This window comes from Capricornis sumatraensis, chromosome 7, assembly GCF_032405125.1.
Source record: "Capricornis sumatraensis isolate serow.1 chromosome 7, serow.2, whole genome shotgun sequence".
Taxonomy (NCBI): domain Eukaryota; kingdom Metazoa; phylum Chordata; class Mammalia; order Artiodactyla; family Bovidae; genus Capricornis; species Capricornis sumatraensis.
The window spans coordinates 14,248,782-14,272,269 of record NC_091075.1 but is presented as its reverse complement, the minus strand read 5'-3'; positions in this window follow the sequence as shown (position 1 = coordinate 14,272,269).

Here is a 23,488-nt window from a genome sequence, read left to right as displayed (position 1 = left end):
TTAATTTAAAAAATGATAATAGTAAAAATATTTCTAGGACTTTCTCTGGTGTCGTTGTGGGCAGTGTGGGGTCAGTTCATTTTCAGATAGTTCCTTGATCCAGCTTATACTTCTCAAGATCTATAGGCCCCTTCCTATATAGTTGGTGCTAGCTGCAGGGTTTTAATCTATTGCACCTGTCACTTACAAAGCAGTTCCCTCTATTTATTTTAGCTTCTTGAGTTTCTAATTTCTGCCCTGACGCAAGGGGGTGGCGGTGGTCCCTTTTTTAGGCTCACTTGTTCAGTTGTGCTGTGGGGAGGGAGGAACACTGCAAACAAGTATCACTGGCGTCTGTGGGGAGTGCTCCCAGTGTCTCAGCCACACTGGGTTTGCCCCTGCTCGTGGTGTGTGTGGTTTCCCAGTCTACACTGCTTAGGCTCTAGATTGTTCTGCTGGGAACTGTCTGAGGCAGGCCCTGGGTTGTATACACTTCCCAGGTCTAAGCTGCTCAGGTTCAGGTTCTTGGGTACTCCACAAAGGTGCAGATTTGGTTGGGCTTGCGTTTTGTGCCCTTCCCAGGTCCGAGCAGCTCAGGTGACCAGGTGCTTGGCAAGCGCAGTCGCCCCAGGTGGAGGCTGCAACTTCTTGCCTCCCCCGTCCCTGCTGCTCAGTTTTCTGGGTGTACAACCGGCGCGCCTTCTCAGGTGCTCCGTGTGTCTCTTCTGGGGAGCTGATCTCTGGCTGCGACCCTCCTGGCGGATGTCGACCGTCCAGAATCCCAAGAAGTCTTGGTTAGCAACGAAGCCTGCTTGAAGTTTGGCAGATGATGCCTCTCTGGGGCTGTGATTGCCCCCTTCTGGCTCTGGTTGCCCTTGCCTGCCTGTCTCCTGCAGGGGATGGGCTGGTCAGCAGCTGGCTAGCTCTGCTCAGTCCTTTGTTCTGTGAGCGGGCCTGGCAGTGTTCTAGGTTAGGGCTTTTCACAGGATAGCTATCCCACAGTCTGGTTTGCTATCTCAAGTTAGTTTCCTCAGATTTCCCTTGGGGCATTCAGGCCCGTTCCTTTCTCTAAGCAATGCAGCCCGTTCCTCCCTGCCCAGCCCCCGCTTGCTAGTGGCAGATGCAGGCGTCTGCGCTGCTTCTCCGCTGGGAGTGTCCATTAGGCATGTAATCTGTGAGTTTTAATTATTTATTTATTTTTCCTCCTGGTTATGATGCCCTCTGTGGTTCCAGGGCTCGCCACAGACCTGCCAGTGAGAGTGTTTCCTGGTGTTTGGAAACTTCTCTCTTTTTTAAGACTTCCTTCCCAGGCCGGATCTCCGTCCTTACCTCTTTTGTCTCTCTTTTTATCTTTTATATTTTTTCCTACCTCCTTTCGAAGACAACGGGTTGCCTTTCTGGGTGCCTGATATCCTCTGCCAGCATTCAAAAGTTGTTTTATGGAATTCACTCAGCGTTCAAATGTTCTTTTGATGAATTTGTGGGGGAGAAAGTGGTCTCCCCATCCTATTCCTCTGCCATCTTAGGACCGCCCTCCGTTTAGTGCATTTTAAAGAAGAGAATTATTTATCTATTTCCTCTCATGTTTGAAATTGTCTTATATTTTCTTTGGTCAACAAAAATCAAGTCAGTTTTCTGTGGCCTGAGTGTAGGTGTGGTGTATACCTCCTGCACACAGGATAAAGGTCTGTACGTGATGCAGAGTTTTAGAAAGAGATGTGCATGAGTCCCTTCCATTCTCGTGCTGTGGATGTAAAATGAGATGAAGTGACCTGCCTGAGGTCATGAATATATTAAATGACAATACTGGAAGGAGCATAATATCTACACACCCCAAGTGTTTTTGTTTGTTTTTTTCACACAGTGTTTTTGGTGTGAAGCTATAAAGAATTGCACGAGGTGGCAGGGACAGATGATATCAATCTTGAAGTGATTCTCCACTTAGTGACAGTTGACTCCACCAAGAAATAAAGAGTGGTAATTGTTTTACTGTTAAAAATTGTGTAAACTTGAACTTTTAAAATAGTCTAGCTTTTTATAATCAAGTTCTTCTACCTAATATTGTGTAAAAGAAAGGTGAAGATGTATAGTAACTTATAAGCAGTGATAGCAATTTGATAAATAGATTTTGTATTTCATCTAAGCGTTGCTCCTATAGATAATATGTAACAAGAAGAAGAGTGGAATAAACCATCTGGGTTGAAAACTGTAGAAGAAAGGCACATAGTTGGAAGCTTGTCTATTAAATGAAAATATTTGTACTAGAAGAGTTTGATTTTTGCGTGCATGATGACAGGGAATTAATTTCTTGGCTATTCTAACTCTCTTTTTTTTTTAATTTGAAGCTAAACATCAGGCATTTGAAACAATTCTTTAAAATGCAACTTATAGATAAACCTACCTAGAAGTCAGTAAACTGAGGGCATTGGGTAAACAGAGTTATGAAAAAGTCTATGTTTGTAAACACCATGATGTCTTTCCCTGCCCTCAACTCTCTTCCTACTTCTAATGCATCTCTCAGGGCACTTCTTTTCAAGCAGTCATTTAATGAGGGGTTACTATGTGCCAGGTTATCATACTAGGTGATTTACACAGATTATTGTATTTAGTTTTCAGAACTACCCTGTGAGTGAAGACTAACTGGAGCTAATATGAAGCCTTTTATGATGTGGAACCCACTCTCAACTCAAACCTGGTGTACTTTGTTCCAGAATCCAGAAAAGACCCAGCAAGCAGTGTGCCTCTCTCTTTGTGGTAAGTGATAGAAGATAAAGCTAGTTTCTGTCACTTTCTAAGTAATATCCTGACATTGCCTAGTCATAGATCTCTGAAACTTGTCTAGCTTATCTTCCACCCTCTGGTGTGCATGGATCTTATTAAGGCATCTAGATTTCTTTATTTCTAATCCCAAAATGCATTTAATACATGTGGTTGTCAATATAACAAACAATCCAGTATAACATTCCACAGCCTAAAAAGACTGTAGGGATTAGGTGATGAGAGAGGGCTGAAAACAAAATGGCAAAGATACACTTTGTCTCTGAGAAGCCAACTGCTTCTAATCATCTTTGTTAGATTTTCAAAATAATAGGTTAAGTCGATAGCTTTATACTAGCTATTGGGGACCACAGTGATTTTTCCTTATCCAGAACTGCAAATTAAGATTGTGATAAGGCTCAGTCATTCTCCAAGACTTATCAAGCTTTGCACCAGCCAACTAGGCTATTGAAATGGACATATGGTATAAATCAACTTCTCTGCATTAAAAAATTTTTTTATTATGGATTTAATGTTTTCAGTTCACTGAGGCAGTGGTATCATTTTTAGATTACTGTATTTTGAGGAAGGTGGGAGAAGGGGTGAAGGGAGGGGAAACTTTAGTGAAAGCAGAGAGAATAGCTGTATGGAGACGACAGCCTGACAGAAGCTGTGACATTCAGAAGCGATGGCACCAACTCCCAACCTACAGCAAGAACCTGGGAAAATATGCAATGCCCTGAACTCATCTTTCTCTAAGACTCTCCCAAAGTGCTGGTGCCTCCTATCAGCCAAACCAGCCAGAAGGCAGAGAAGGCTGCAGCTATCATTGCATAGCGATCAGCCTCTGGGAGAGCCAGCAGAATAAATAAAAATGGAGAGCATGATGGATGGGAGTGCTGATTACTGAAAATAACCAAAACTCAGGCCAGTCACAGTGCTAAGTACACTGATGCTAGCTGTTAAGAGGGAAATGAACAAGGCTGTAAGATTATAATGTTTACAGCATCTTGCAGATTTCTCTCAAGCATTAATCTTGGTCTACATTGTACTGACTCTGTTCTTAAATGTCACTAGAAGCTCAATTGAACTTCTGTGTCCAGTTTTGAATTCTCTACTTGGGATCACCTCTTCCATCCTTCTTTTTGTTCAAAGCTGGTCATTTGACCCATTCCTTCAGAATGGCCATGTTTTAAAGGGTCTAGATCTGAAGATGCAAAATAAATAAATAAAGTAAAATGAAATAAAACACTTTGGTTTCTAGAATCTGGGTAAACACCATTCCACCGAAGCTCTTCTCCATTAAAAATCTGCTTATATCTGTCTGTTTTCCTCAAGGTTTGACTAGGGATTATTTCTGTTCTCTCATTTGGTTGGATGAAGGTATTTGAGGATGACACTTGGAAGTACGTTAGCTATTTTTAAAATAACTGTATTTGCTTGTTACTATTTTCTGTGTCATGTAATCAAGTATTTACCTCCTCCACGGCAGGAATAGCTGTTCTTAAAACCATTTATTTGCTTCTACAATAAAGTTGTCCTGACCAGTTCTTTTTTTCAATGTCCAAAGATGTGTGTCTTACAGTTACATGTTGGAGGGAACTGGTGCCAACCAAGTGGTATGCAATGGAGAAGTTTTTGTTCTGTTTTGTGTTTCTAGGTGCGTTTTTGAACTAATAGATCTTGAAATACCAAAATCATATATGTGGAATCTAAGGAACAACTATTTCTAAATCATAAATAAGCTGTAAGTAGTAAACTGAGATTCCAAATACTTTAAGACATAATAAAGTAATACCTCTTTAATTGTCCATTTCAGAGAAAGCCCATCACCAATCAAATGTTGTTTGCTTCACATTGAACTCTAAATAGTGCAGGGGAATTGACATTCCGGAAGAAAGATACTCTGAAGACTAGCTAGAATCTTCATTCTTTTCTAAATTTGTATAAGCTAGAGTTTAATAGCTAAATGACAGTTTAAAGAAAACATATTAAAACCTAGAACCTATATTTTCTCTTGCACTGATTAAGGGACTTTGGACTAAAAAAGAAAAAAGAAAAAAAAATGAAATCACCCATGATAAAACATCTGGTTGAATTTTGCTAGTTCTTCATATTTTAAACATTTCAGTTTTCCTTATTTGAATGAATAATGTTTATGTGGGATAATTGTTATCATCAATAATGCTGATTTTTCGAAAGAGAGCATTGCATTGTTTGTGGGACCTTAATAATGTGGGAAATTGTTTTTTTAATTCAGTTTACTTGCTCAAACTTTTTGGTGAACATTGCATACCCTAGCAGAAATGGTGTGGTTTAGAAAGTTGATATTGTAGTTCTCAGTGATTCAAACTCTCTATTCAGCCAAACCCAGGGTGACAGTGTCTGTTGGAACAGAGAACTTCTTGTCCAATAAGTGCATTCCTTAAAGAAAGGAATTTGGGCAAAGTCTGGCAGAACTGTAAATAAAATGCAGCGTTTATTTACATCAGGATGGGCTCCCATAAGAATTAAATGAATGCTTGTCCCCCAGGGGAAACTGCAACTGCTAAAGACACAATTTAGGGCTGTTTTTAAGCGAAGAAGAATTTTGTTTGATTTTATTACATACAGGTTTTGCTTTTACGAAATGTGGAACAGATGGAAAAATTCAATTACCATCATAGTTGTTTTTACATATCTATTCCATTTAAAGATAAATATAAAGATGAAGATAATTTCCAAATTACTGTTAATTTATGTGTTTTAGTGAAGATCAGCTGGTATATTATTCTTTAGATAATAAAGCATTTTAAAAGAATTTTTTTATTATGGCAAATTTTAATTGCATAAAAAATAGAGCAGTATAATGAAATCCCATTACTCATCATTAAGCTTTAACAATCTTGAGCATAGAATTAATATTTTCCTAACATAATTTCAGAAAATTTGGGAACTATGAGGTCTACAAGGTATCAGTCCAACAGTATGACAGTATTTTGCAGATTGGCTGTTGAGAGCTAAAGGAGTTGAGTGACAGCCATGTAAAGGGCTTAGATCCATTCCTGGAAAGTGGTAGGTCACCACTGCTATTGGTAGTAGGGAAATTTCAGCTTTGGTAAGAAATCTCTGTTAGAAGTAGGAGAACTTAGGGAAATAGATGAGAAGCACAGATGTCTACACCCCCAAAGGAAGGTGGAAACATCAACAGTTGGAACCACCAGCTCTCAGAGAGGTGCGATCTGAAGTGGCCCTTGTGCAACCAAATCCCCAGGTCCAGTGGTTCTGTAAGCTGGACATCGCCAACAGGCTGACACTCAGGACTGGGCACTGCTCTGGTTTGTCCTAGGAGCCAGCGCCTCTGTGCTGGAATTATGGGTAGAGAAGAGCTGATATGGTGAGAGACAGATACCAAGGGGAAAGAAAAGAGAGGCAGAAGCTAAGATCAGAATCAGAGATCAGTTTTGATTTCTCTCCTACCTGTTTTTAAAAAATGCTGTCTAAAAGAATTTTGGACTTTGATGATTTCCTCCTTGTTTATGGATGAATTTTTTTTGTGTAAATGTCAGGTGGTATGCAACTTCTTGTAAGCTAGAAACATTTGGAAGCCAATACCCATGCTTGTATAGTAGAATCTTCACTGTGATTTTTAATCTAGGGCAGGGCCTAAGTTCCAGTAAATAGGGCTGGCCCAAAACTCTGACATGCATGTGCCAGTCTACTTTTAATCCAAGGTGCTAGGATTGTTTATGGACCAACTTCCTTTGAAGATAAAATGAGACACGTTAAAGTCTCATTTGTCTTTTATAGGGACCTCCAGCCTTTAAAATATTACTTTTTTCTCTAATTTTTTTTTCTCTAAAAGTGCTCTTTAGGTAATAATCTCTTAGGCATGTCTTCAGATTTCCTTTTTCAGATTATAAAAGCTGGATCATTTGTGGCCATTTTCTGATTTCACAAATGAAAACATAATATTCTAAAAATAATATCACCCTATAAAACAAAATACTTAAAATCTGGCCAAATATTTTGCTTATTTCTTCTATTTAAACACATGTGTTTTATAAAATCTCAAATCCTGTTGTAGTCCATGGGTATTCATAAAGAATGTTTAATTTAGGCTACTGTTTAGTCAATTGGTAGGAAACATCTTACTATTAATACAGTTTGCTGTTTTAGAAACTCACACCAGCATATCAGCAACATATAATTCAAAACTGAGTCTTTTGCAGTTTGTTGTTGCTGTTGTTTAGTCGCCCAGTCATGTCTACCTCTGCTACCCCATGGACTACAGCATGCCAGGACTCCCTGTCTTTCACCACCTCCCGAAGTTTGCCCAAGTTCATGTCCATTGCATCGGTGATGCCATCCAGCCATCTCAGCCTCTGATGCCTTCTTCTTCTGCCCTCAATTTTTCCCAGCATCAGGGAATTTTCCAATGAATTGGCTGTTTGCATTAGGTGACCAAAATACTGGAGCTTCAACTTCAGCATCAGTCCAACGAGTTTTCAGGTTTGATCTTGCTGTCCAAGGGACTCTCAGAAGTCTTCTCCAACACTATAGTTAGAAGGCATCGTTCTTTGGCACTCCGTCTTCTTTCTGGTTCAGCTCTCTCAACCATACATGACCACTGGAAAGACCACAGCCTTGACTCTATGAACCTGTCAGCAGGGGTAATGTCTCTGCTTTTCAACACACTGTCTAGGTTTGTCATAGCTTTGCTACCAAGAAGCAATTGTCTTCTGATTTCGTGGCTGCACTCACCATCTGCAGAGATTTTGGAGCTCAAGGAGAGGAAATTTGTCACTACTTCCACATTTTCCCCTTCTATATGCCATGAAGTAATAGGGCCGGATGCCATGATCTTAGTCTTGTTAATATTTGGCTTTAGGTTGGCTCTTTCACTCTCCTCTTTCAGCCTCATCAAGAGGCTCTTTGGTTCCTCTTCCCTTTCTGCTGTTAGGGTGGTATCATCCGCACATCTGAAGTTGTTGGTTTCTTCCGCTTATTTTGTTTCTAGTTTGTAACTCATCCAGCCTGGCGTTTCTCATGATGTGCTCAGTGTATAGATTAAGCAAACAGGGTGGCAGCAGACAGCCCTGTCATACTCCTTTCTCAGTCCTGAACCAATCATTTATTCCATACAGGGTTCTAACTGTTGCTTCTTGATACACATACAGGTTTCTCAGGAGACAGCTTAGGAGTAGTTTAAATCAGACAACAGAATTTTTATGAGAGTCAAAGTAACTAAAATGAAACTTGAACACTTAACCAAAAGACAAAGGTTTATCTTTGTTTTTTTTTTTTTTTTTTTTGTAATTCAACAGTTCAAAAAATATGTGAAGCAGTCAGCAAACATTTGTATAGTTTTCTGGTGCAGTTTTTCTAATTAGTCCACTCTAATTGGAGCGTAACCTAAGGGAATGGCTCACAAGGTGTCACATTTAGTTGGAGAAGACAACACTTGGGTTAGGGGACATGGATTCCATCAGTGTGGTTTAGCTGTACGTTGCTCAGTGACATCTGATGGGGAAGTCACGGAGAAATACAAATGGGTTTGGAGACAGTAAGAGAAGGTCAAAGATAAGAAGTGCATGTATGGTACACAGACTTCACTTAATTTGCACTTGAGCCTTTGGCTGATTTTATTAGGATAGAACATTTCCATGATTTCCCCTGTTCCTTGATCTGCTATTCAACAACCTTATAATCCAGACATGATTCTAATGCCTTGTATGAACCTATTCTCTAAGTTTAAGTACTCTACTATTTTTCCTAAGCTTAGGGGGAACTGACAAACTACACAATTACACTGAAAAACTTGACTTTGTATTCTTTTAATCCAGTATATCCACTTTTCTTACTCAACCTCATACCAAGATGGAATTAAATTTTTTTTTTTTTTAAAAGGTTTCCTTCTGCTAATGAAGCTTTCCTTAGTAAGCATTGGTGTTGAGGACAGAAAGCAAATTACATCACTATTTCTGTTTATTTTGCTGCTCTGTTTCCAATGCAGGATGCTTATTCATTCAGGTACAGTAGACAGAAAAGGGAAGGGTAGTTCCAGCTGTGAAAAACAGGTAATCTGAGCTTTTCTTGGACTAGAGACTGATGAGTGAATTAATATAAATGTATCTGAATATTTATGAAACTATATATTCTAGATTTTGACAGATAGTTTGATTTCTTAACTCTTAACTCTTGCTTAACTCTTTCCGAGTGACTGAATAGCCACTTGATATATGAGAACTTTTAAAGAAAAGGGGAGTAGGAAGAGACCCAGAGTACCTTTTCTAAAAAATCACAGTGTATGCCACCTTCATATATTTTTCTCTACCTTATCCCCCACCCAGGTTAAAAACATTCCTCAGTCATTTCTACTTTTAACAAATTAAACACTGATGAATTGCATGCCATTGATTATACACTAAAATGCTATAATGTTAGATTGAATATCATTTTAAAATATATTGATTACTTAAAAACTCAACTCTTCAAATATGCTGAACAAAACTGCTGTATTTTTACATTGATAAATTTTTAAATGTGTCATATTAGAAAGTAACTAATAGTCTTAGAAAGTATATCATTAGTATTTGTGTCTGTCTGCCTCTAACTTGCTTCCTCTATTTGTATTTGTGTAAATATGTGTAAGAGTGTCTATAATATATACTAAGTATGTTTTGATATTATAAATATATCAAGAAAAATAAAGATTAGTTTACGATCTAAAATTAAAATGTAGCAAATATTTGAAGTGTGTTTTAACATACATGTGAATTCATTGAACCCAGAGGTGAAAAGGACTTCTCATTGTAGTAGAGTCAGTTAAGGTCTTTCTTTGTCTAATAAATAAAATGGACTGTTTCAGAGTAAGGAACATTTCCAAACTCATTTTACGAGGTCACCATCACTCTGATAACCAAAACCAGACAAAGAAAACACACAAAAAGAAAACTACAAGCCAGTATCACTGATGAACGTAGACGCAAAAATCCTCAACAAAACTTGAGCAAACAGGGTTCAACAACACATCAAAAAGCTCATACACCATGGTCAAGTTGAGTTTATTCCAGGGATGCAAGGATTCTTCAATATAAGCAAATCAGTCAATGTGATACACCATATTAACAAATTAAAAGATAAAAACCATATGATCATCTCAGTAGATGCAGAAAAAGCCTTTGAAAAAATTCAGCACCCATTTATGATTAAAACTCTTAAAAAAATGGGCATAGGAGGAACCTACATTAACATAGTAAAGGCCATATATAAGCCTACAGCAAACATTATTCTCAATGCTGAAAGCCTGAAAGCATTCCCTGTAAGATCAGGAACAAGACAAGGGTGTCCACTTTCACCACTGTTATTCAACATAGTTCTGGGAGTCCTAGTGACAGCAATCAGAGAAGAAAAAGAAATAAAAGGAATCCAGATTGAAAAAGAAGAAGTAAAGCTCTCACTGCTTGCAGATGACATGATACGGTACATAGAAAACCCTAAAGATAGTATCAGAAAATTACTAGAGTTAATTAGTGAATTTAGCAAAGTTTCAGGATACAAAATCAATACACAGAAATCACATGCATTTCTATATACTAACAATGAAAAATCAGAAAGAAAAATTAAGGCATCAATCCTATTCACCGTTGCAACAAAAAGAATTAAACATCTAGGAATAAACTTACCTAAGGAGACAAAAGAACTGTACACAGAAAATTATAAGACACTAGTAAAAGAAATCAAAGATGACGTAAACAGATTCAGAGCTATTCCATGTTCTTGGGTAGGAAGAAATAATATTGTGAAAATGACTATACTACCAAATGCAATCTATGGGTTCAGTGTGATCCCTGTCAGATTACCAGTGGCATTTTTCATAGAACTAGAACAAAACATTTCACAATTCATATGGAAACACAAAAGACCCTGAACAGCCAAAGCAGTCTTGAGAAAGAAGAATGGAGCTGGAGGAATCAACCTTCCTGACTTCAGATTATACTACAAAGCTACAGTCATCAAGGCAGTATGGTACTGACACAAAAACAGAAATATAGACCAACAGAACAAGATAGAAAGCCCAGAAATAAACCCATGCACCTATGGGTACCTTATTTTTGACAAAAGAGGCAATGGGGCAAAGACACCCTCTCCAGTATATGGTCCTGGGAAAACTGGAAAGCTAGATGTAAAAGAATGAAATTAGAACACTTGCTAACATCATGTGCAAAGATACACTCAAAATGGATTGAAGACCTAAATTTAAGACCAGAAAGTATAAAACTCCAAGAGGAAAACATAGGCAGAACACTCAATGACATAAATCAAAGCAAGATCCTCTATGACCCACCTCCTAGAGTAACAAAAATAAAAACAAAAGTAAGCAAGTGGGACCTGATTAAACTTAAAAGCTTTTGCACAGCAAAGGAAACCATAAGCAAGGTGAAAAGACAACACTCAGAATAGGAGAAAATAATAGCAAATGAAACAACTGACAAAGGATTAATTTCCAAAATATACAAGTAGCTCATACAACTCAATGCCAGAAAAACAAACAACCCAGTCAAAAAGCGGGAAAAAGATAGACATTTCTCCACAAAAGACACACAGATGGTGAAGAAACACGTGAAAAGATGCTCAACATCACTCATTATTAGAGAAATGCAAGTCAAATCTACAACGAGATATCAGCTCTTACCAGTCAGAATGGCCATCATCAAAAAGCCTACAAACAATAAATGCTGGAGATGGTGTAGAGAAAAGGGAACACTCTTGCACTGTTGGTGGGAATGTAAATTGATACAGCCACTATGGAAGACGGTATGGAGATTCCTTAAACAGCTAGGAATAAAACCACCATATGACCCAGCAATCCCATTCCTAGGCATATACCCTGAGGAAACCAAAATTGAAAGAGACAGATGTATCCCATTGTTCATTTCAGCACTATTTACAATAGCTAGAAATGGAAGCAACCTAGATGTCCATTGACAGATGAATGGATAAAGTGGTTGTGGTACATATACACAATGGAATATTACTCAGCCATAAAAATGAATGCATTCAAATTAGTTCTACTGAGGTGGGTGAACCTAGAACCTATTATACAGAGTGAAGTATATCAAAAGAGAAAGATAAATATTGTATTCTACTGCATATATACAGAATCTAGAAAAATGGTACTGAAGAATTTATTTACAGGGCAGCAATGCAGAAACAGACATAGAGAATAGACTTATGGACATGGGGAGAGGGGAGGAGAGGGTGAGATGTATGGAGAGAGTAACATGGAAACTTACCATACCATATGTAAAATAGATTGCCAATGGGAATTTGCTGTATGTCTCCAGAAACTCAAACAGCGGCTCTGTATCAACCTAGAGGGGTGGGATGGGAGGGAGAGGAGAGGGAGGTTCAAAAGGGAGGAAGTATATGGATATGTATGGCTGATTCATTCTGAGATTTGACAGAAAACAACAAAATTCTGTAAAGCAATTATCCTTTAATTAAAAGATAAATTAAAAAAATATACTGTTTCTATGGAAATTGCATTTGGAGAAAACAATAGCTAGTATTTTAGGTATTAAAATACCCATGGTATCTAAAGTCAATAGAATGGTTTCTTCTTTAATGATAGAAACACTCTAACATTTAAAATATATTGTATATTTTGAGGACAGCACATATTTTGTGGCTTAAAGCTACATTTCAAGTAGTTTCTTTTGTTATTAAAATGAATTATAAACTCAGTGCCACTCCAAACATCTACTATATGTTGATTTTAAGAAAAATGTTTAAACTACTGTGTATAATATTTAGTAATACATTATGAGAAAAAGTCCCTTTGACTACAGTTGGTCAAATTTGGTCTCAATGGTGACCAAATAAGAGAAACAAAACAAAACTATATTACTACAAAAAACAGACAGTGTTTGTTGGAGTGATTTTTGCAGGTAATTTTAACATTAAATATGACATAGATGTTTTCATGTAATTTAATTGTGTAACATTTGGTCTTTCATTTAGCCAGTTATTACCTATCTCTGCTAAATTAATATGAACCATTACTTTCATGGTGTACTATAGTGATGCTCACTCAATGAAAGTCAGATTAGTATAACATGACTTCAGAATTTTTTACCGAGAATTCTATAGTTTGCCAAAAAATTAAACTATGATTGCAAAAATAAAAAAAGTATTTCTATACCAAGGCAAAACCTCAAAAGGAAAGGAGAAATTTTCTACATTGAAAAAGATAGCAAATAATAAGAGAATATGAAAGACATTTATCTTAATGCCTTTAATATAATATCAAATTTTTTATACTGTAAGAAATCGAAAAACTTGACAAATCAACAACTGTAGCAGGAGCTTTGAACATATTTCTCTGGATTATGGCTTCTTCCCCATGTTTATATCTGCTTTTTGAATTTCAGAGATTGGTTACTATATTGTATCTGTTAATAAATCCTGTGCTCACCTATTCTCTTCACCATTCAGTTCAGTTCAGTTCAGTCGCTCAGTCATGTCTGACTTTTTGTGACCCCATGAATTGCAGCTCGCCAGGCCTCCCTGTCCATCATCAACTCCCGGAGTTCACCCAAACTCACGTGTATCGAGTCAGTGATGCCATCCAGCCATCTCATCCTCTGTCGTCCCCTTCTCCTCCTGCTCCCAATCCCTCCCAGCGTCAGGGTCTTTTCCAATGAGTCAACTCTTCTCATGAGGTGGCCAAAGTATTGGAGTTTCAGCCTCAGCATCAGTCCTTCCACAGAACACCCAGGACTGGTCTCCTTTAGGATGGACTGGTTGGATCTCCTTGAAGTCCAAGGAACTCTCTAGAGTCTTCTCCAACACCACAGTTCAAAAGCATCAATTCTTCAGCACTCAGCTTTCTTCACAGTCCAACTCTCACGTCCATACATGACCACTGGAAAAACCATAGCCTTGACTAGACTGACCTTTGTTGGCAAAGTAATATCTCTGCTTTTGAATATGCTCTCTAGGTTGGTCATAACTTTCCTTCCAAGGAGTAAGCGTCTTTGAATTTCATGGCTGCAATCACCATCTGCAGTGATTTTGGAGCCCAAAAATAAAGTCTGACACTGTTTCCACTGTTTCCCCATCAATTTCCCATGAAGTGATGGGACCGGATGCCATGATCTTTGTTTTCTGAATGTTGAGCTTTAAGCCAACTTTTTCACTCTCTTCTTTCACTTTCATCAAGAGGCTTTTTAGTTCCTCTTCACTTTCTGCCATAAGGATAGTGTCATCTGCATATCTGAGTTTAGGAATTGTTTACTCTTTGAAAATTAGTTTTCTGCCATGTAATATTCTCTCAAGAGGGAAGAAGTCCATTATCTTGACCTAAAACTTAGAATCTTTAGGTTCTTTTATCAAAATGTTTGAAGCAGATTTGCGGTTTCTATCTGGCCAGGACTCATTGTCACCTGCTGTTTGTATTTCTATGTCACTCAGCTGCCTGATTTCAGTATTTTGCTTCAGAAGTAGATGATCATCTTTCTGAATGGGTCAGCTTTCTGTGCTCACGATGTTGATGGTTTTATCTTGGTAAATATTTCTTAATATGATGATAGTGCTCTTTGACTCAATAAAATTTTAAAATATAAAAAATTAAAGGCTATTATTGCATGTAATTCTATAAAATGAAACATACTATGGTGCTATTGATACTTTTAAATGTGAAGTTTGTGGTATATAATGATGGATAAGGCTGGCTATCACAAATCTATATCTCAGCACTGAAATTTATCCCACTTAAATTGTCCAAAGAAATTCCAGAACACATAATAAAACTTTTCCTGTTCATTTTTGTATGAGATGAAAGGAAAATACTGCAATAAGGATTTTGCAAGCAAATACATCAGAAGATCCATTATTACTTAGTTTTTATTCTGTTACATTAGCAATGAAACAAAGCTTTAGGCAAACATTGCTTCACTAGGTTATTATATAATTTTTTGACAGTAAGTTACATTATGGGAGCTCCCGCCTCTGAGATGGGTATATTCTTAAGAGTCTTTAAGATGTTTAAAGTCTCTTCACAGATTGGCTACTATTAATATATAAATATTAAATGCTTTCTATAACAGTATCATGTGAACTTCCTCACCAGAAGCCTCACAAGAACCCTATAAGAATGTTCAGTCATCACCCATTTCTTTCAGAGGAGGCAATTGAAGCTTCAGAGATTAAGGATCAGAGAAAGAGTACTAACCCAAACCTAACTGTTTATGGAGCTTTCCAGGTGACTCTAGTGTTAAAGAATCCACCTGCCAACACAAGAGACTCAGGTTCGATCCCTGGGTTGGGAAGATCCCTTGAAGAAGGAAATGGCAACCCACTCCAGTATTCTTGTGGAGGAAATCCCATGGACAAAGGAGCCTACTGGGCTACAGTCCATGGGGTCACAAAGAGTGGGACAAGACTGAATGGACATGCACGTACACACCACTGTCTGTCATCGTGGCCATGGTGAGATGTGGCCCACAGGCAAGTGCCCACATGGGAGGAGGAAAACAGTTTTATAGAGAGGAGAAGGAAGTTGGGAGGACTATCTAGTAAACAGAATAAGGCATTTCATTGCGTTCTTTCCAGGAAAGAAGCACGGTCTTTTTTTCTTTCCTGTTGATTCTGTTATCCTTATAGGTCATGAAAGTTCTCCCAACCCTATTTGACTGAGATTTCTGTTTAATTTTTTACACCATTTGTTGTTCGTCTCTTAGTTGTGTTCCACTCTTTGCAACCCTGTGGATACAGCAACCAGGCCTCCCTGTCCATCACCAACTCCCAGAGCTTGCTCAAACTCATGTCCATTGAGTCAGTGATGCTATCCAACTATCTCATCCTCTATCATCCCCTTCTCTTCCTGCCTTCAGTCTTTCCCAGCATCAGGGTCTTTTCCAATGAGTCAGTTCTTCGCATCAGGTGGCCAAAACTGGAGTTTCAGCTTCAGCATCAGTCCTTCCAATGAATATTCAGGATTGATTTCCTTTAGCATTGACTGGTTTTATTTCCTTGCAGTCCAAGGGACTCTCAAGAGTCTTCTCCAACAATTCAAAGGCATCAATTCTTCAGTGCTTAGCCATTTTATAGTCCAACTCTCACATCCATGCATGACCACTGGAAAAACCATAGCTTTGACTAGATGGACCTTTGTTCTCAAAGTCATGTCTCTGCTTTTTGATATGCTAACTATGTTGGTCATACTTTTCTTCCAAGGAGTCTTTTAATTTCAAGGCTGCAATCACCATCCACAGTGAATTTGGAGCCCAAGAAAATAAAGTCTGTCACTGTTTCCATTGTTTCCCCATCTATTTGCCATGAAGTGATGGGACTGAATGCCATGATCTTAGTTTTCTGAATGTTGAGTTTCAAGGAACTTTTTCACTCTCATCTTTCACTTTCATCAAGAAGCTCTTTGGTTCCTCTTCACTTTCTGCCATGAGAGTGTTTGTCATCTACATATCTGAGTTTATTTACACCATTATTCAGGTTCAAGTCTCCTTTTGAAATCTTCTTTGTTGCTGCACAACCTCAAAACATTCACTGAATCCTGTTATTTAATACTTGTCTTCTTTACAAAGCAGATTTTGTGTCTTGTGAAGGAAACACCACTTTGGTCTAATGATATGTCTTGTGTCTAGGCACATGCTTTGGCTACAAGAGTTACATAATAAACGTTTGTTAGTGCAATGATTTTTTTCTTCATATTTCCTCTTTTGAACACCAAAGCAGATAGAGCCTCCAAAACATTTTACCTGGGCTGTTAAATCCAGTCATTTTACGTTGGCTGAGTTTTCAATCTTCAGCTTCTTTCTGTTCCTCCAACTTACCAAGCACGTTGCTGCCCCAGGGCCTTTGCACTTAACTGTTCACTTGGAAGAAACGGTCTTCTCCCAGAGGGCCACATTTCTTACTCCCACATCTTTCTTGGATCTCTGATCAAATGTCCTCCTGTCAGTGAGAATGCCTTTTTAAAACAGCAGCCCCTCTCCACCCATGACTCCCTGTCTGGTAATTGAAATTTCCATTCCTCTGTTTAAAGTTCAGCTTAATTACTTAGGGATATCTCAGACTGATATCAGTGGGAATAAAGTGCACGTAGGCACAGAAGTAGGGGGTCAAATTGTACAAGGCCTGAGAGACGTTTTGAGAATTATAACTTTTGCTATGAATGGGAGAAGGCGCTATTGAAGGAGAAAAATGAGCAGGGAGATCAGTTAGAAGAATATTTACTACTCTAGGTGAGAGAGAGAGAGAGAGAGAAAGAGTGCTGTCTTGGAACTAGGTATTAACAGAGGAAGATACAGATAAAATATGACAGTGAAATAAATGTAGAGTGTGAGAGAAAGAGAGGAGTCTAATGACCTTAAGGACAATGGCTTGAGAAATTTGAAAGATGGATTTTTTATTCATTAGGTTGAGAAAAACTTTAGGGGAAGAGTTGTTAATGGGATGATAAAGATTTCAATTTAAGACATGTTAACTTTGAGAAATCTATTTGATATTTAAGCTGAAGGTGACAAATAACCAAATAGAGGGATGAAGTAGACAGTTACATGTGAAATTCTGACATTTAGGGAATAAATCTAGACTTGGGACATGAATATAGATGTTGTCAGTGTGTGTGATGTGCAAAGCCATGAGGCTGGGAGAGATCACTGAGGAGTGAGATCAAATAGAGAAGAGCTTCAGACTGAGCCCTAGGACACTTCAGCACTTAGATGAGAAGAAACCAGCAAAGGAGACTAGGAGAAAACAGTCGATATGATGGGAAGAGAAGGAGTGAAGTGAGCTGCCTCAGAAGACAAGAGAAAGTGTTCCAAGGAGAAAGGGGAGATCAACTGGGCCAGAACACAGTACATTTTACAAAATGTTTTAGTTTTAATCTTATTTTTCAAGTTTTTATTTTGTATTGGAGTATAGCCGATTAGCAATTTTGTTAATCGTTTCATGCAGACAACAAAGGGCCTCAGCCTTACATGGACATGTATCTGTTCTCCCCTAAATGTCCTTCCCATCTGGGCTGTCACATAACATTGAGTTCCCTGTGCTATACAGGAGGTCCTTGTGGGTTATCTGTTTTAAATATAGCAGTGTGTACTGGTCGATCCCAAACTCCCTATCTCTTCCCCCCATCCTTCCTCTGGCAATCATAGTTCATTCTCTAGGTCTGTGAGTCTGTTTCTATTTTGTAAATACGTTCATTTGCATAATTTCTAATTAGATTCTGCATGTAAGGGATGTCCTACAATGTTTCTCCTTCTCCGTCTGACTTACTTCACTTTGTTTTACAATCTCTAAGTCCATCCATGTTGCTGCAAATGGCATTATTTCATTCTCTTTATGGTTGAGTGATATTCCATTGTATATATATGCCACATCTTTATCCATTCCGCTGTTGATGGACATTTAGGTTGCTTCCATGTCTTGGCTATTGTAAACAGTGCTTCAATGAATATTGGGGCGCATGCATCCTTTCAGATTATGTTTTTCTCCACATATATTATATGCCCAGGAGTGGGGTTGCAGGTTCATATGATAGCTGCATAGTTTTTTAAGTAACCCCCATTCTGTTCTTCAACAAAGGTCCATCTAGTCAAAGCTATGGTTTTTACAGTAGTCGTGTATGGATATGAGAGTTGGACTATAAAGAAAACTGAGCATCAAAGAATTTATGCTTTTGAACTGTGGTGTTGGAGAAGACTCCTGAGAGTCCCTTGGACAGCGAAGAGATCCAACCAGTCCATCCTAAAGGAGATGAGTCCTGAATATTCATTGGAAGGACTGATGTTGAAACTGAAACTCCAATACTTGGCCACCTCATGTGAAGAGTTGACTCATTGGAAAAGACCCTGATGGTAGGAAAGATTGAAGGCAGGAGGAGAAGGGGATGACAGAGGATGAGATGGTTGGATGGCATCACCTACTCAATGGATGTGAGTTTGAGTAAGCTCCAGGAGTTGGTGATGGACAGGGAAGCCTGGCATGCTGCAGTCCATGGGGTCAAAAAGAGTCCGACACAACTGAGCAACTGAACTGAACTGAACTCAGTGTTGTTCTCCATAATGGTTGTATCAATTTACATTCCCACCAAGAGTGTAGAATTTTTCCCTTCTCTTCACAGCCTTTTGATGATGAATCATATAAGGTTTGGATTGAGAAAAATAGAGGTCTTTTCCAGTCTTTAAAAGAATAGTTTTAATGGAGGTGACAAAATCCGGTGTTCAAAGGATCTGACAGGAGGTAACTTGAGAAAAGAAAATATGTACACAGAGGACGAGAGTGTGAGATAGATTTTGGAGACAACAAGTACTTCCCTTTCTAAATAAGAGTTAATGAGCAGTTCCTGGCCATTGACAACTCATTACCTGGCATACATGTGGGATGCATATAAGTATGCATATTTATGTGTGTGTGTGTGTGTGTGTGTGTGTGTGTGTCTGTGTGTGTGTGTGTGAATATAGGCCAAAGTTTAAGAGTAGGAGAGTAACATGTCAAAAATTATGCTTTAAAAAATTATGGTAGTATCCGTATCAGCAATGAATTTAGAAGACATAATGATCTCTCTAAGGCAATAGTGAACTGAATTTTAAAAACTAAAGCTGAATTCAGCTTAACATTTCTCATGTTTCTTTAAATTTTCATTCAAACAAACAGAGTTGACAGAAAACAGTCTTGAGAAACATGGGTAGTGAAATAATTGAAAGTACATGTTTTAAGCATGAAATTAAGGAAAATCAGATTACAGACTTAGATTTAATGTTTGGGTGTTTTATAAAAGCTGAAAAATATATAGAAAACATTCATTTTGAAATTCTTGAGATTATACTTCATAATTTATGGCAAAGATGTTTACTAGCTCACATAATATAAAAGTAAATGTTTAACTATTCCTATTTCTGCTTTATTGACTATACCAAAGCCTTTGGCTGTGTGGATCACAATAAACTGTGGAAAATTCTGATACAGATTGGAATACCAGACCACCTGACCTGCCTCTTGAGAAACCTGCATGCAAGTTAGGAAGCAACAGTTAGAACTGGACATGGAACAACAGACTGGTTCCAAATAGGAAAAGGAGTACGTCAAAGCTGTATATTGTCACCCTGCTTATTTAACTTATATGCAGAGTACATCATGAGAAACACTGGGCTGGAAGAAGCACAAGCTGGAATTAAGATTCCCGAGAGAAATATCAATAACCTCAGATATGCAGATGACACCACCCTTATGGCAGAAAGTGAAGAACTAAAGAGCCTCTTGATGAAAGTGAAAGAGGAGAGTGAAAAAGTTTGCCTAAAGCTCACCATTCAGAAAACGAAGATCATGGCATCTGGTCCCATCACTTCATGGGAAATAGATGGGGAAACAGTGAAAACAGTGGCAGACTTTATTTTGGGGGGCTCCAGTATCACTGCAGATGGTGATTGCAGCCATGAAATTAAAAGACGCTTACTCCTTGAAAGAAAAGTTATGACTAACCTAGACAGCATATTGAGAAGCAGAAACATTACTGTGTCAACAAAGGTCCATCTAGTCAAGGCTATGGTGTTTCCAATGGTCATGTTTGGAAGTGAGAACTGGACTATAAAGAAAGCTGAGTGCCAAAGAATTGATGCTTTTGAACTGTGGTGCTGGAGAAGACTCTTGAGAGTCCCTTGGACTCCAAGGAGATCCAACCAGTCCATCCTAAAGGAGATCAGTCCTGGGTGTTCATTGGAAGCTCTGATGTTGAAGCTGAAACTCCAATATTTTGGCCACCTGATACGAAGAGCTGACTCATTGGAAAAGACCCTGATTCTGGGAGGGATTGGGGGCAGAAGGAGAAGGGGACAACAGAGGATGAGATGGTTGGATGGCATCACCGACTCGATGATCGTGTGTTTGGGTGGACTCCGGGAGTTGCTAATCGACAGGGAGGCCTGGCATGCTGCGGTTCATGTAGTCTTAAAGAGTCGGACATGACTCAGCAACTGAACTGAACTGAACTGAATGATGATATTTGGAGGTGGGGATTAGTGCTTATATAAGAAATCTTTTTATACAGAAGGAAAAAGTGCACCCTTGCTGCTCCTTGCATGTGAGGACACAGAGAGATGGCCGCATATGAAATAGAAAGTGAGTCCCTGCCAGGCTGACGCCCGCCTCTGGAGCCCCCTCTGAGTATGATGAGGAGCTTCAGAAATAGGAGGGAGTCTAACTTTTATAGATTTGTTGGAGACAGGCAATCAAATGTTATTTTACTCTGTCCCATATTGGGTGTGTGTGTGTGTGTGTGTGCTCATTTGCTCAGTTGTGTCTGACTCTCTGTGACCTCATGGATTGTAGCCATTAGGCTCCCCTGTCCATGGGATTTTCCCCACAAATCTATTGGAGTGGGCTGCCATTTCCTCCTCCAGAGGATCTTCTCAGCTCAGAGATCGAAACCGTGTCTTCTGCATCTGTTGCCTTGGCAAGTGGATATTTTACCACTGTGCCACCTGGGAAGCCTCTCATGTTGGTGAAAGTGAAAGTGTAGTGTCTCAGTCGTGTCCAGCTCTTTGTGACCCCATGGACTGTAGCCCACCAGGCTCCTCTGTCTATGGAATTCTCCAGGCAAGAATACTGGCGTGGGTTGCCATTGCCTTCTCCCAGGGAACTTCCTGACCCAGGGATCGAACCCAGGTCTCCCACATTGCAGGCAGCTTCTTTACCATCTGAGCCACCAGGGAAGCCCTCATGTTGGTAGGGGCATCCAGCTTGAATTGATGGGGTTGGGGCAAGTTCCACAGTCATGATAGGAAGATAATATAACCTCATGGGACTTATTCCATGGTAGTGATAGAAAGCCAATGTAATCTCATGGGACTTGTTTTATTAGCCAATTCAGTGTTCCACTGTTGCAGATTCTGATCTGAATGTATAGTAGTAATTAATGTACCATATGCCTGTGTATCTCTGTGTCATGAGTGCCAGAGAGGAGCCTGCCAATCAGCAACAGCTGTGTGTGGAGAAATGCTAATAATAACTTTGGGGCTCTATAACCTAGTGATCCTTTTGAGCTAAATGTTTCTGTGACTGATTATTTTGATGGTTTGCCTCTGGCAATGGGAGCCAGCCTTCATTCAGAGGCATCCTTTGGGTTTTATATTTGTCATTTCCATGACATAGCTACCAGGCAACCTTTCAAAATGCAACAGTTAGCTTGCTCCAGTGGTCTTACAGAAGTTGAATGCCTGATCCCAGGAGTCCTTGTCACTCTCTGGTCTGATAGTCTCATTTTGGGTTGAAGAAATTAGACTCTAACTTTCAATGTGGGAAGGGCCCAATACTCCCCTTTGTCAAGTGAAAATGGAGTAACCAAGAGCATAACCGACCTGGCCCCAGTGGCATTGCAGCTTTTTATTATAAAGTGATAATTACCCCCATAGGAAAAACATTATCCTTACCAAGACTCTTGAAATAAAATTGCTGACTCAATATGGCTGTCAATTAATAGAGATTCCTCTGTATGTGTGAGCCTAGCTAGAATGGTATTATTTAATGTACTTCTTCAAATACTGGTTCAAAACCTATTCTGATTTTTACCTTTTTTGTATGTGTGTTTCAGTCTCTAAGTTGTGTCTGACTCTCTGTGACCCCATGAACGGTAGCCCTCCAGGCTTCCCTGTGCATGGGATTTCCCAGGCAAGAATACTGAAGTGGGTTGCCATTTCCTTCTCCAGGGGATCTTCCTGACCCAGGGATTGAGCCCTCATCTCTTGCATTGGCAGGTGAATTCTTTACCACTGAGCTGCCTGTGATGCCTTTTACCTCTTACATTCTTGAAACACTGGCTGAAAAACTATTCTGATTTTTTACCTCTTACCTCCTCCTGGTCCACAGTGGTCCATCTGTAACTGTTTTGCCACTGAATGTGGCTGTCCCTAGAAAGGTGTTATTTTTTCTTGCATGTTTCCTGGGCATGCTGAGTTGCTTTAGTCGTGTCCGATTTTTTGGGACCCCATGGACTGCAGCCCACCAGGCTCCTCTGTGGGATGGGATTCTCCAGGCAAGAATACTGGAGTGGGTTGCCATGCCCTCCTCTAGGGGATACTCAGTTGAATTGTGTTTCCTAAACAGTCATGTCTATCTGGAACCTTAAGATGGGAACTTATTAGGAAAAAAATGGGTCTTTGCACATATAATTTTGACTCTTAAGATAAAATCATCCTATATTTAGAGTGGGTACTAAATTCAATGACTGGTGTTTTTACCAGAAGGTTTGGACACAGAGAACATAGCTTCACACTGAGGAGGGCCCTGTAAAGTTGGATGCAGAAATTGGAGTTGTGCTGTCATAAGCCAAGTAATACCGGGAGCCAACAGAAGTTAGAAGAGGCAAGGAAGGATTCTTTCCTAGATTTTTCAGAGGGAGCATGATCCTGCTGATAGCTTGATTTTAGACATTTAATCTCCAGAACTGGGAGAGAATAAATTTCTGCTGTTTTCAACCACCAAGTTTGTGATCATTAGTTATAGCAACCTTAGGAAACTAAGACTGAGATATGATCCAGGACAGGATGGTGGTTCTAAAGCCAATTTTGAAAACTTGGGATTCCAACCTGGCCCTTTTTGGACATGATGCTCCTTTCTTTACCTTAATTGCAACCCCAGGTTGGCCTGATTTGTACATTTTCCAGGTATAGCTTAGCCAAAAGAGGGGCTAGTATATTCAAACGTAATGCTGGTTCAGCCATCTACATTCTCCTGTGGAACTAACATGGTC